General features: G+C 32.2%; 1 protein-coding gene across 1 annotated transcript in view; it reads left to right on the top strand.

Moving 5' to 3' along the window:
• The window catches only part of LOC142339954 (uncharacterized), a 48,327-nt gene extending 41,091 nt beyond the window's left edge, over nt 1-7,236 (top strand). Inside the window, exon 5 of the mRNA XM_075390324.1 lies at nt 6,894-7,236. The gene's annotated coding sequence lies outside the window, so the exon portion shown is untranslated. The remainder of the gene's footprint in view (nt 1-6,893) is intronic.
• The last annotated feature ends 4,804 nt before the right edge of the window (nt 7,237-12,040 follow it).

The raw sequence follows: 12,040 nt of genomic DNA, 5'->3' as shown, positions 1-12,040 counted from the left end.
AGTAACAACGTCAAAAAACAATCAGAAAAAATCTTAACTACATAAATTACTTTTTCATTACTAGAAAGCAGATGGAACTTTGTATTAATGAGACTAGGCAACAAGTCGATAAAAAGAGGAAATAATGAGGCGAAATTCAAAAATCAATCCACAATTTTTTAACCAAAAAAATTCAAAAGTATTAAAAATCATTAGCTTTTAAATAAATAGATTTTGATAAGTTTACTAAAAATTCATTAGGAAAAAAATTAGACTTGTGTTTGAATAGACTAAGCCATAGAAAAAACAAATTATTGCAGCCATTGAAATCATTAGCTATTATCTGAATATTTTGTATTCTTAGTTTAATTTTTATCTATTTAGCCAAAACTAAACTAAATTATTAAATAAATTTACTTGGGCCACATTTGACAATTATTGGGATCTAAATGCTAAAAGCAGAGAGAAAGAAACAAATATTCACCACTCACAAAACTTTATGAAAACGCATATTGTCCAACAAAAAAAACATCAGTGACGACTTAGTATAAATACACGCGTTACTTTGTGAAATGCAAGGAATTGGATGGGACCTGTCAATGTTTAGATTAGGTTACAACTTGACGAAAAGAACAACGAAAACTAGAAAACATCAAAAAATTTTTGCAAATGAATAATATCACAAACTTACAAACCATTAGCTATAAAGTGACTGCATTGAGAAACTTGATTCAGTCAATCATCATATAAAGGCTCATAGGACCGGCCAGCATTTTAAGGATACATAAAGAATTTAAAACATCAAGCAAAGAAAGCAAATTGAGAAAATTGAGCGGGAAAATTGTGGAAACCATTAAAAAATGAACTTTTTAGTAAAAACTTTTTCATTTTCAATTAGTTTTTTAACAGTAATTGGATTCATTGTTTGCAAACGAAATGACTCAACAAATCAACAATGACGAACAAATATATTAAAACCACGAAATTTTGAGAAAAAGCCGTAGTATCAACGCCTCTAAAATCAATATATTTCAACAGAAGTCAATAAAAATGCTGAGTTTTGCCTCAATAAGAGGACAAAGATGCTTGACATAAGTAAGTTATCATTACGACATCACAATTTGTCTTATGACTATGAAAACAACAACATACATGCAAAACCAAAAATTCAGCAGAAAAGTGCTAGAAAAAAGTGTTGTAGCCATTTAAACCATAAGATCTTCTGTGAAAATTTTATGTGTGATCCACTGCAATTATTTCTAAGCCAATGTGATCTATCAATTACTATTTCAAAAGTAAACAAAATTATGAGAAAAAAGATTTCCAAAAAGTTCTCAAGAATTTTTGATGACTCGTGGCATCGAATTGTTAAAAATATTAGTAAGAAAATAAAGCCCTTAATCATAATAATTTTGGTTGTAGGAGAACTGAGTGGTTTCTTTTAATTACTGAGACTTAATTACATCTCAATGTTGGTTAATGTTGAAAAATAAATTTGAAAATTTATTTTTAAAGGCTTAACAGACTTCAAAATCAATAGCTTTCAACGGAAGTAAAAAAATAAGCTAAGTTTCGCCTTGAAGGGAAGAAGGATGTTTTTCAATCATAATTAATCAATAAGACATCTCAAAAAGTTTTTCGACTATGAAAACAACAAATACAGGCAAAAAAAACAAAATTTCACTAGAAAACTGCGAGAAAGCCTCGAAGCCATTTAAACAATCAGATTTTCTCTCTAAACTTTATCTATGATCTATTGAATGTGTTCTATAAGCCAATGTGAACTCCATATGAACTCCATATTGAAATCCATATTACGATAAGGTGATAAGATTTCAAAAGGAACCAAACTCACGAAAAAAATATCCAAAAATTAAAAAAAATTATGATAACTCCTGGCATCGATGTGATAAAACCATTAGTTAGCAGATAATAGTGCTCACCAGAACAATTTTTGTTGCAATAGAAAGGAGCGGTTTACTGTCATTACTGAGACTACATCACAGTTCATGAAAATATGTTTGAGATCGGTTAATATTTAAAAAAATCGAAGTTTTAGTTTTAGAGGCTTAACAAACGTTAAATTCAATAGCTTTTAACGGAAGTCAATAGACACGCTATAATATGCCTTGATGTGAAGACAAAATTTTTTATTATTCATAAGTCCTCAATAAGACATCACAATAAGTCTTATGACTATAAAAACAACAACAAGTACAGGCAAAAATCAAAAATTCAGTAGAAAAGAGCGAGAAGTAATTGTCGAAGCCATTCAAAACGATAAACTTTTCTTTGAAAACTTCTCTAAGCAAGGGGAACTACCAATTTTAGTCTAATGTGATAGGATTTCAATAAGAACAAAAATTACAAAAAAAGGATCCAAAGTTTTTTAAAATTGTTATGAGAACTCGTGGCATCGAAGTCATAATACCAATATTTAGCAGGTGAAACTGATAACCAGATTGATTTTGGTTGCATTAGAAAGGATGGCGTCTTCTCGTTACTGTGACTGACCTACAGTTCACGAAAATAAGTTAAAGATCAATTATTTTTCGAAAAAAAATTCGAAAAATTATTTTTAAAGCCTTAACAGCCATTGGCTGTCCACTCCAAATACTAGGTATGTTCACCTAATGCTCATTAAGAAGCCTACTGCACTTTTACGCAACGATTTCATGCCATAAGACTCCAAAAAAGCGCTTCCTTGAAAACGGTTTTTTGTTCATTGGAATTTATTTGACTGCGATTGAGGTTTGTCATATGGAACATGGATATGAACAGTGACTATTCTTTAAGGTAAAAATAAAACAAATTAAAAAGTGAAAATATTTCTAAAAAACAGCCCTCATATTGAATTAGATTTTTTTAAGTAAACTTGCCTTGAGACAAGAACTAGCTTTTTTAATCCTTTTTTTCTCTATTGACAACAGGAAATTGATTAAGCGTGAAATGTAATTTTGAATTAATTTTTTTAAAGAAAAACTCTTAGTTTGAAAGAAAATTACGCTAAAAGTGTACAAAATCATGCCAACTGTCCGGTGTTCACACAAAATTTTAAACCTCAATATCTCCTCGAAAAAACAAAATTAAAGAAAATTTTAAGTTTGATGTCTACGTTGGACGAGCTTCTTAATGATACCACTCATATTTCTCTACGATGAATATATCGATCGACGAAAATTGTCTGAACAACGAAAACCCATTTGAGTATATAGTTCCTCCCCCCACAAGTGGGGTCGGAACAATTAAACTTTGAATTGGGTGCCAAGTTATAACAAATAATTTTTGGGCAAATAAAATTTTAGGCTAATTGCATGCTGAAAGTTGTGGAAATGTGTTGAGTTCATCCATGAATGACAAAATATATGCCTATGATAAAGTTTACTTTTTCAGACATTAGTCACGTAATGGTATTTCAAAAGCTGCACCTCTGTGTTTTGTGTGTTTCATGTGTTCCACTGAGAACTACAAAACCAAAAAAAAAAACAAATTAAAGGAGTATTGATAACGTGCGTTTGCATTTAAAGTCCCAGCAGATGAAATTTTAAAAAAAATTGATCTCATTTTATGCGTTAAACATAGTTTTGTAGATTTAAAACTAGCAAATATATTATAGGAAAATGTGTGCACTTTGTTTTGAAAACGTGAAAAGAAAAACAGTGTTAATTCAAAATAGGATCTTTTTGCGCATTATTAAGTCAATTTGCAATTCTCCACAGAAATTTTATTTACTCTCACGTAAGAGAACTTATTTTGAAATTTTGCTAAATTTCTTTATTTTGTAATCAACATCCTACTTTCTTTCCATCTTAAGTTAAAAAAAATGAAAAAAGTCGGCAAATCTTTGAAATTTGAAAACTGCCAGTATGAATTTACCGGAAACAAACAACTCAGACCGCAATATATCAAAAAAAAACTTTGCGGACAAACTTTGCTAAAAAGAGTTAGCCTCGCCTATCATGACTGCAGGTTTGTTTGTGCGCAAGCACCAGAGAAAAGTTTGAATAAATAACAACTGGACGTTTAAACAATCAGAACAGAGTGTGTCCAGACAAAAGAGTCCCAGTTAAAAAAAAGTCCCAGACAAAATAGTCCCCAGAAAACAGACAAAACAGTCCCAGAAAATATTTTCCAAATAAAAAAATCCAAACAATTGTAAATATGATCTACAAACAATAAACAGGCATAATCTATGAGTTAAGCTTCTGAATTCATTGTTTTTAATTGATATGAATTTGGACTGAACCAAAAACTTGTTTCAAAATAAATTAATTAGCAAAACTATATTGTAATCAGTTTAATATTTGTTCAAAGAAATACAATCATTTGAATAATTTAGGGGTTTCTTTATTAATTTATGTGCATCTGTTTGACTCTATGTTTTTTCCGGATTATTTTGTCTGGAACTGTTTCGTCTGTTTTCTTTGGACTATTTTGTCTGGGACCGTTTAGTTTGTCTGGGAAAATTTTGCTACATGGGACTGTTTTCTCCAGGACTATTTTGTCTGGGACTGTTTTGTCTGGTCACCAAAGAGAGAACACTTTTACCACGTCCTTATCGTCCCTTGAAATTATTCAGGTTTTTAATGAAAGTTTTCTAAAACTAATGATTGATAGTTCGAGTAGCTTTAATTATACAGAAGAATTGAACCAATAGGGAAGAAATCTTATTGTGTTGGCAATAGCGTTTTGTCTGGTTAAATAACTATCACAAAATTGCATTTGATTTAAACTGACTAATGCTTCTCTATTTTATCCACTATCTCCCAAGCTGAACAGCCGCACCAAATACGAAATAAGAAAAGGGTATGAAAAGTTAGAGAGGTTTCAGCTTGCAGTTAGAATATATGCTTCAAAAAAACTTCCTTCAAAACTATCCAGGGTGCTGTGGTTGGTATCAATTTGCGGGAAAACTGTTTACTAGCCTTATGCAAGTTGGACATTCCTAAGAAACGCTTTGAGTTAAGAATGTTGCAAAAAATAATTCCTGAGATTTTTCTCATGAAAGTTAAACCTGTCCTTAAAGTAATTAGCGCAGATTCCCTATCGTAGGTTACTTAATAGATATACATTCTTTGCATAGACAGATTGCAAAAACAAAGAGATTTGTTTCAGAGGAGTTTATTAAGCGGGAATTCGTCAGAAATGGAAACTTCTATTGCTAATTTTTTTTTTTGAAAACCAGGAAATTTAAATTCAGAGGTTAAAAAATCAGTGGAATGTTTATATTTCGCTTGACTTTGTTTTATAGAACTATTTTCTTATCTACTTAATAATGAAAAATATTTGCAAAGTTTTCCTACCCAATGCTTGCTTGTAAGTTAACATGCAATATATGTTTTTTCGTCTGCTTGCTGCAAGGTCCCTAAAAAGTGCCAGCGAAATGGTCCTTTTTGGTAGCCGCCGTCAGCCTCTCAACGGTTATTATTGAGACGCTCTCCTTTTTACGACTCGAAGAGGAGTATTGGGGAAGTCCTTTTTAAAAATCCTTTTCGTTGGAGTGAATTTTGAAGCAGAAAATGAAGCGCTTGGAAAAATTTGGTGTGGTTTTGGCGCTGAAAGAAATTGAAGAGTGGAGCAAAAAACAAGAGTAGTTTTTTGTTCATTCTGCAGTCTTCGAGAAAGCAAAAAACGGAGGTTTAAAAAAAAGGTTCTGTAGGCGATTGAAACTTTGTGTTCACGTGCGGCTTTTTGCAACCTTTTTTTTATATTTTTGGTTTAGAAGTTTGATTATTATATTTTATTGTTTTTTAGGGTTACTTTGATAATTGTGTGTAGCCTTCTGCAAATTATAATTTTTTGGAAGCTTTTCAATACTCTATTTGATCCAATGAAAGTTTGTTGGCTCTATGTGCTCTCGTGAAATATAAAATGCATAATTTTTTTAAAGATTTTCTTTCAAGTCGTTTTTACTTTAATAAATCGGCATTGTTTTGGATTGGTGGATGCTTGACCAGAATTAGTTTTATATTTTTTGAAAATAAAGATTTGGAGTGAGCATGATGGCAGTTGATTCATGATTTGTGGTTAAATTTTGTTGATGTTTTACCGGGAATATTTTTTGTTTTGTTCATCATTTTCTCTCTCCTCAGTTTTCTCTACTTTTTGTGTTTTTCTCTCAATTTGCAGTGGTTCAACGAATTAATTTTGTATTCTTTTCAAACTTGCAATTCAATGAGAAATTTTTATCATATGCTTTATCGTCTTTTCTGGCCAGATACTTCTTCATTGTTTGTTTTCATGTTCTTGTTTTAAAGTGATTAGTGTTAATAAGTAGGATAAAAATTATATTAGTTATTGTGGCCATTCACAAGGATAAAATTTATGTTAGTTAGGGGCGTTAGTTTTTTCTTCGAGTCGTTTCCGAGAATTCTTCCGGCTATGTTTTTTTTATTTCACTCTAGTTTTTGATCACGTTTTTTTGTATTACATAAGTCACAATTTTCACGACTGACTTCTGGCTTACTTCACTCACTGTTTGAACCGAATCGATTTTAATTTTTTCATGCATTTGATTACGCAATATGGCGAATACTGTCAAAGTCGAAAGATCAAAATCAAGAGACAGGATATACCGATAAAGTCCGGTCATTAAGTCATTGAGAATTAGGTGTTTGCTAGCTGACATTGGTATTGAGCTTATTAATCGTCAGTTTAGAAGTTGAATTAAGTATAGATTTAGCATCAAACTGAAATTTTACGCAAAATTAGACACTTTTGACACTGAAACAAAACAACTATATTCGGTCCATTTATCTTTTTTTTCATTTTCTGTTTCAATCCCGATGTGCATCAAGTGCGTCAACGCCGGCTATTTTTCGGCAATCTGCCGGCTATGTTTTGCTTTTTGATTCTTCTTCCGAATGAAAATTCCTTAAATCAGGTTTATCTGAAGATCTTATGTGCTTGAATAGGACGATGAGCAGATACAAAAGAAAAAAAGAGACAGAGATGGCGGCAGATATCATCACGATTATTTGACTATAAGTCATTCCAGTAAAAAAACAACCAACAGAAAAAGATAACAAACTCCCAGATGGCTACATTTCGAACGTGCGGTCTATTTGGCCTATGGAAACAATCTATACACAGATGACGCCGAACTTGGAAATTATTCTTATTTAACAAATCACCAATAAATTCAATCGAATTGAAGAAAAAAATAACTTTGATTATCGATATTTCTAAAATTTAAAACTACAATTTTAAATCTGAACTGATTACGTTTATTTGATTATTTGAATAAATTGAACACATTGATAATGCTTGATTCTCAAAAAAGGAGCTGATTTGTATTTTTAATTTTCTTAACCCATGAAGCAACATCTGGAGAAAGTTTTTACCTTGAAAGTATGGGTAGCTCTGCAATGATTTGATTTCATTTATGGTATCTGAGAAACCTGTAAATTATTAAACTTTTTACTAGGTGTTTCAAGCGTTTTTTAGGGTGAACAAATGATTAAACGAATTCTAACAGGTGGGAACAAATTACGCTGACGAATAAAATCAACTGCAATGGAGAAGATGTCTTCCTCGGACCTAAATTTAGTTTACGTTGGGTCTCAATGCAAGTTTTTCTCGTATTTCAGTTTAATTGGAAAGCTTAAATACAGGTATTACAAGTTGGTCTACCAACTCATATCCAAAGCTGGGGCACCACTTGAAAGTTGATTCCCAAGCAGAAAGAACAACTACAATTTTCATCACTAATTTGCAGTTTTTCAACTGATGACAACCGAGAGTTGAAAAACTGCAATTGACTGGAATTACTACACTTAGTAAATTGAGTTGACTGGAATCACTAAACTTATTATATCATATAAAAATGAGACGGAAATTTGCCGATATCAGCAAAAACAAATCAGTCAAAATTGGACGTCTCAATCTGCAAACCATCAAAAAGAATAAAAATTAGCTCTGTTGCTGACCAAATATCCAACACTCAAGTGCCAGGAAAGATTCTTCAAAGTGCGTCAATCTCGAGGGATTCTGCTGCGGTTCTTGATTTTATATAAGAAAAGATGTAGGCAAGAAACACTATTAATTACCCAAAGTTTGAGAAAATTAGTGTAGCGACTTCCAAAGAGAAAATTTTCTGCGACTTCCGAGTTTTTCTGGACAATTTTTTTGCTGTCATTAGGTGTTAAAAATTGGATGTTTTCAGTCTAAATTCATTAAAAATTTTAGGACTCGGAAGATAATTTTTTCTTAACTCTTTGATTTCCTCAATGCACAGATACGATCCTACACTAAAAATTTGGCTACACTAAGCAGTTGAATGCTTATTCAATGAAACGAGCAGGCTGGAAATACATTTGCTCGTCAAAAGTTTCCAGAAGTCGAAAAATTGAACATTTAACAAATTTGCCGTTTTTGTTCCTCAGTACAGTACAAATTAACGGATAAGCTTTCAATTTTTATATCGCTCTAAAAACTATCATCAACACTTGATGAAAACGAGATCGTCGAAAAAAGCAGAACCATTTGGAACATTTGTTAATGGCTTTTTCCTCCGATATTTATACGGCTTACAAAATTCTGGAATCACCATAAATTTTCAAAATCGGCGTTATAAACTTTTGGAAACATCAATTACACATGGCACATTTTACGGAAAAGAAGAAGAAGATTGAACAGGTGGTTTTGCAGTTTTTTTTTACCGGTGTACATTATATAAGACACCAGACCTGAACAAAAATTGGCCATGGAATTGTTTTGATCGATACGACCAACGTAATCAGAAAACTTTCTGTTATTTACACTCGAAAGTCGAAAGTAGTCTTTTTGGCTTTTTGATAGATCTTCTTAACTTTTTTAGTTTTTGAGTGTGTTTTATCTCCGGACCATTTTCTGTCTTGCGTAAGGTAAATTTATCTCTCAATCTCAAATTTAGGCAGCTGAAATCAGTTTATAACAAAAAAACAATGCTACGCTAACACTACGCCCACAACAGTAGTTCGAGAGCAATTCCTTTGATGTTAGTTGATTATATTATAAATTTTGATTGCACACGACATCTAGGCACAACTGATTCTGTCAGAAATTAGGAGACAAAAATTTCAACCGATTATCATAAAACTGTGTGATATCATAAAATTTTCTTTGGAATGTTTAAAAGGCCATAGGACTCCAAAATTCTAAAAAATTTCCACATATATCCTATATATTCTACATACATATATGTATATACACACAAACATACACACACACACATATATATATATATATATATATATATATATATATATATATATATGTATATATATATATATATATATATATATATATATATATATATATATATATATATCCTAGAGACTAGAGATGAATGAATTCAATTCTCAGAAAACTCTTGCAAGATACGAATCTAGGCAAAAATATAACTCAGTGTTCTAATGCTTTAAATAGAAAAATTCGAAAAAAAACTTTTTCGATTGATGTAGCTAAACCAAAAATAATTCCCGGACCCTCGTCCCATAGTATGCCAGTACTGAAAAATTGTATTCCAATTATATATGGTCGGCCCAGTACTGTACCAGGGTATCCTAAGAGTATCTTTCAACTCATGATGTTCAGTATAAGTTCCATAGATAATTTTTTTTCTGAAAATAGACCGAGAATTCTTGGTTTTGATTCCCATGATCTTTGGAGCCACCGAAATTGTCATATTGGGCAATTTATAACTATGAAGAACAAGTTATAACAAGTTATATCAACGCATGTGAAACCGTTGAAGCTGTTCAACGGGTAAGCTTGCAAATGAAACCGTTGAAGCTGTTGAACGGGTAATAAACTTGCAATTGAAATTGATAAACTCCCAAATCTTACAAATTGTTTTAAAAAAGCTTCGTTTACGCATATTTACGGTCACCCTTTCTTAATTTATTGTTGTCGGACCTTTTCTTTTCCCTTTTTTAGTCTGAAAAAAAGTTTATTCAGAGTATTCCCAGTATGTTTTTTGAGATTGCGCAGAGCAAACCCAGAATTGGTGTTTGTACTGTTCAGAACGTTGTCAGAGAGCCTTTTTTACTATGATTTTTTGACAGACTGAGAGTATTCTGATTCAGCGCTGATTTACAACTTTACTATGATCCGGGTTATTCTGGAAAAACTCAATCGATCAATTTCAATCGAAAGAGTTTAATTTTCGACAGTTTTCGTGGTCAGATTTATAAATTTGAAATTGACCTTTATTATGATCATTTTTGCATCTGTTCATTCGTTATCTTGCAAGAATCGTGTTACTAAATTCAAAAACTTGCAACAATCTTGCCAGCGAATTCAAAGTCTTTTGAGTGTGTTGCACTGAGAAGTTTGAATTTGTATGCAATCTCTTGCGAGCTGAGTTGCGCCCGACAATTTTTGCAGTTTTTTTTAAATTCTCCAATCACTGCGTACTGTTAGTGACCTGGAAAACATCATCACGGCTAACAAGTGGCTTTTCCGTTCTTTCAAATTCATTTACAGAGCTGAAGTTTAGCTAGTCACTTTCTTCCAATATTTGTCTCAATGCAAAAACTTAATTGGCAGTAATTTTTTGGAATGGTATCAAACATTGAATTTCAGAGCAATTACAAAATTAAGCTCAGTATAGCTGCTACCATCTTATATTACTGGTACTAGTAACATCAGAAAACTAGGGCATTAAATGATTTTTCATCGAGATAGCTTATCAGTCAGTGAACAATTTTTTATATAATTACTGACGGACTGATTATTCTTCGGCACTGAAAATTTAGAATAAAATGCACCATTTATTTGGCAATAGAATTTACTTAGGTTCAATTATCTTTACAATAAATGAAAAAAATGGATGTTTTTATTGTCATTTTACAGATGCCATAGAAAGATGATAATGATAACTATTAATACTTGTACTAGTGTTGAATCAATATACATTGCGTTGTCTGAATCCAGAGAGTCCGTTTTGATTGCTTTGTGATAGCCAGTCACTAGAACCTGTAGATAAGGATGGTTTTTTCACTCGATTTTCTACGAAGATTTCCACTTGTGGATTCGTGGTTAGAATAGCTAACAACAATTGATCTAATTAAACTTGAACATTACCTTCTGTTGATGGAACAAATTTTAAAATTTTGTTCCGTCAGCAAAAGCTGATAAATCGAATCTGCTGATAAATTGGATCCTAAGTTAAAATGAGTGACACACTAGCACTTTCCATTTTTTTATCCGGATGCGGGATTATAGTTTCTTGTGTAAAAAATTAATATATCTGTTAAACCATTAATTGGTTGAAATTACTGGTAGTGAAGGCACAATTGTCACTCGCAGTTCATGAAATTTATCAGCACACTGAATACTATTGGTCCACAGACTGTGCTGAGTTAATTGACTAGGATGCAAAAATTACGAACTTATGAAAAATTGCGATCAAACTGGACAAATTGACCGCTACTTTTCTCCACTTTTGGTTTGTTATCGACATCGATAATCTTCTTATTGATTGGCGCTAATTATTTTACCGCAAAATTGTCATAATCCTTGTAAACTAACAAACATTGATTCATAACCCAAGAAATTTGAAACCAAAGGGGCACGTGACAACAATGTAATTAAGGTAATTTTGAGGACTAAGGTTTTGAAACATCAAAGAACAGAGTAGAAAAATCCGAAAGAAGGCAAGTCCACGCCCCCCAACTGAGCACCAAACGATCCCCACAGGAGGCATCGACATTGTCATTTGGCGCGTCAAACGAACAGATCCAATCCGAACAGCAATGCAACCTCCTCTGTGGACAAGTTGGTCAACACAGATGCTAAAGAGGGTGGAAAGGAAGCTACATTGAAAAAGAAATACGTAGAATGTTGGAATTGGACAAAAGTTGAAATTGCATTATGGAAGTGTCTCGTGCAGGTGTTCTGTGAGAAGAAATGACAAATCAGATAAGCTTTGAGAACTTATATATTTTTTATATCACTCCATTTATTGATTCTCGGGGCAAATAACACCCCCCCTCCCTGAAGAGGCGTAGTCACCAATTATCAACAGGGTTTGCGTAACTATAACTCAGGATTTCTCCTTTTTTTGAAAAAAAAACAG

This window comes from Convolutriloba macropyga, chromosome 5 (genome assembly GCF_964194025.1).
Source record: "Convolutriloba macropyga chromosome 5, txConMacr16.3, whole genome shotgun sequence".
NCBI classification, from domain to species: domain Eukaryota; kingdom Metazoa; phylum Xenacoelomorpha; order Acoela; family Convolutidae; genus Convolutriloba; species Convolutriloba macropyga.
This window is presented reverse-complemented; position numbering and strand designations above follow the sequence as displayed.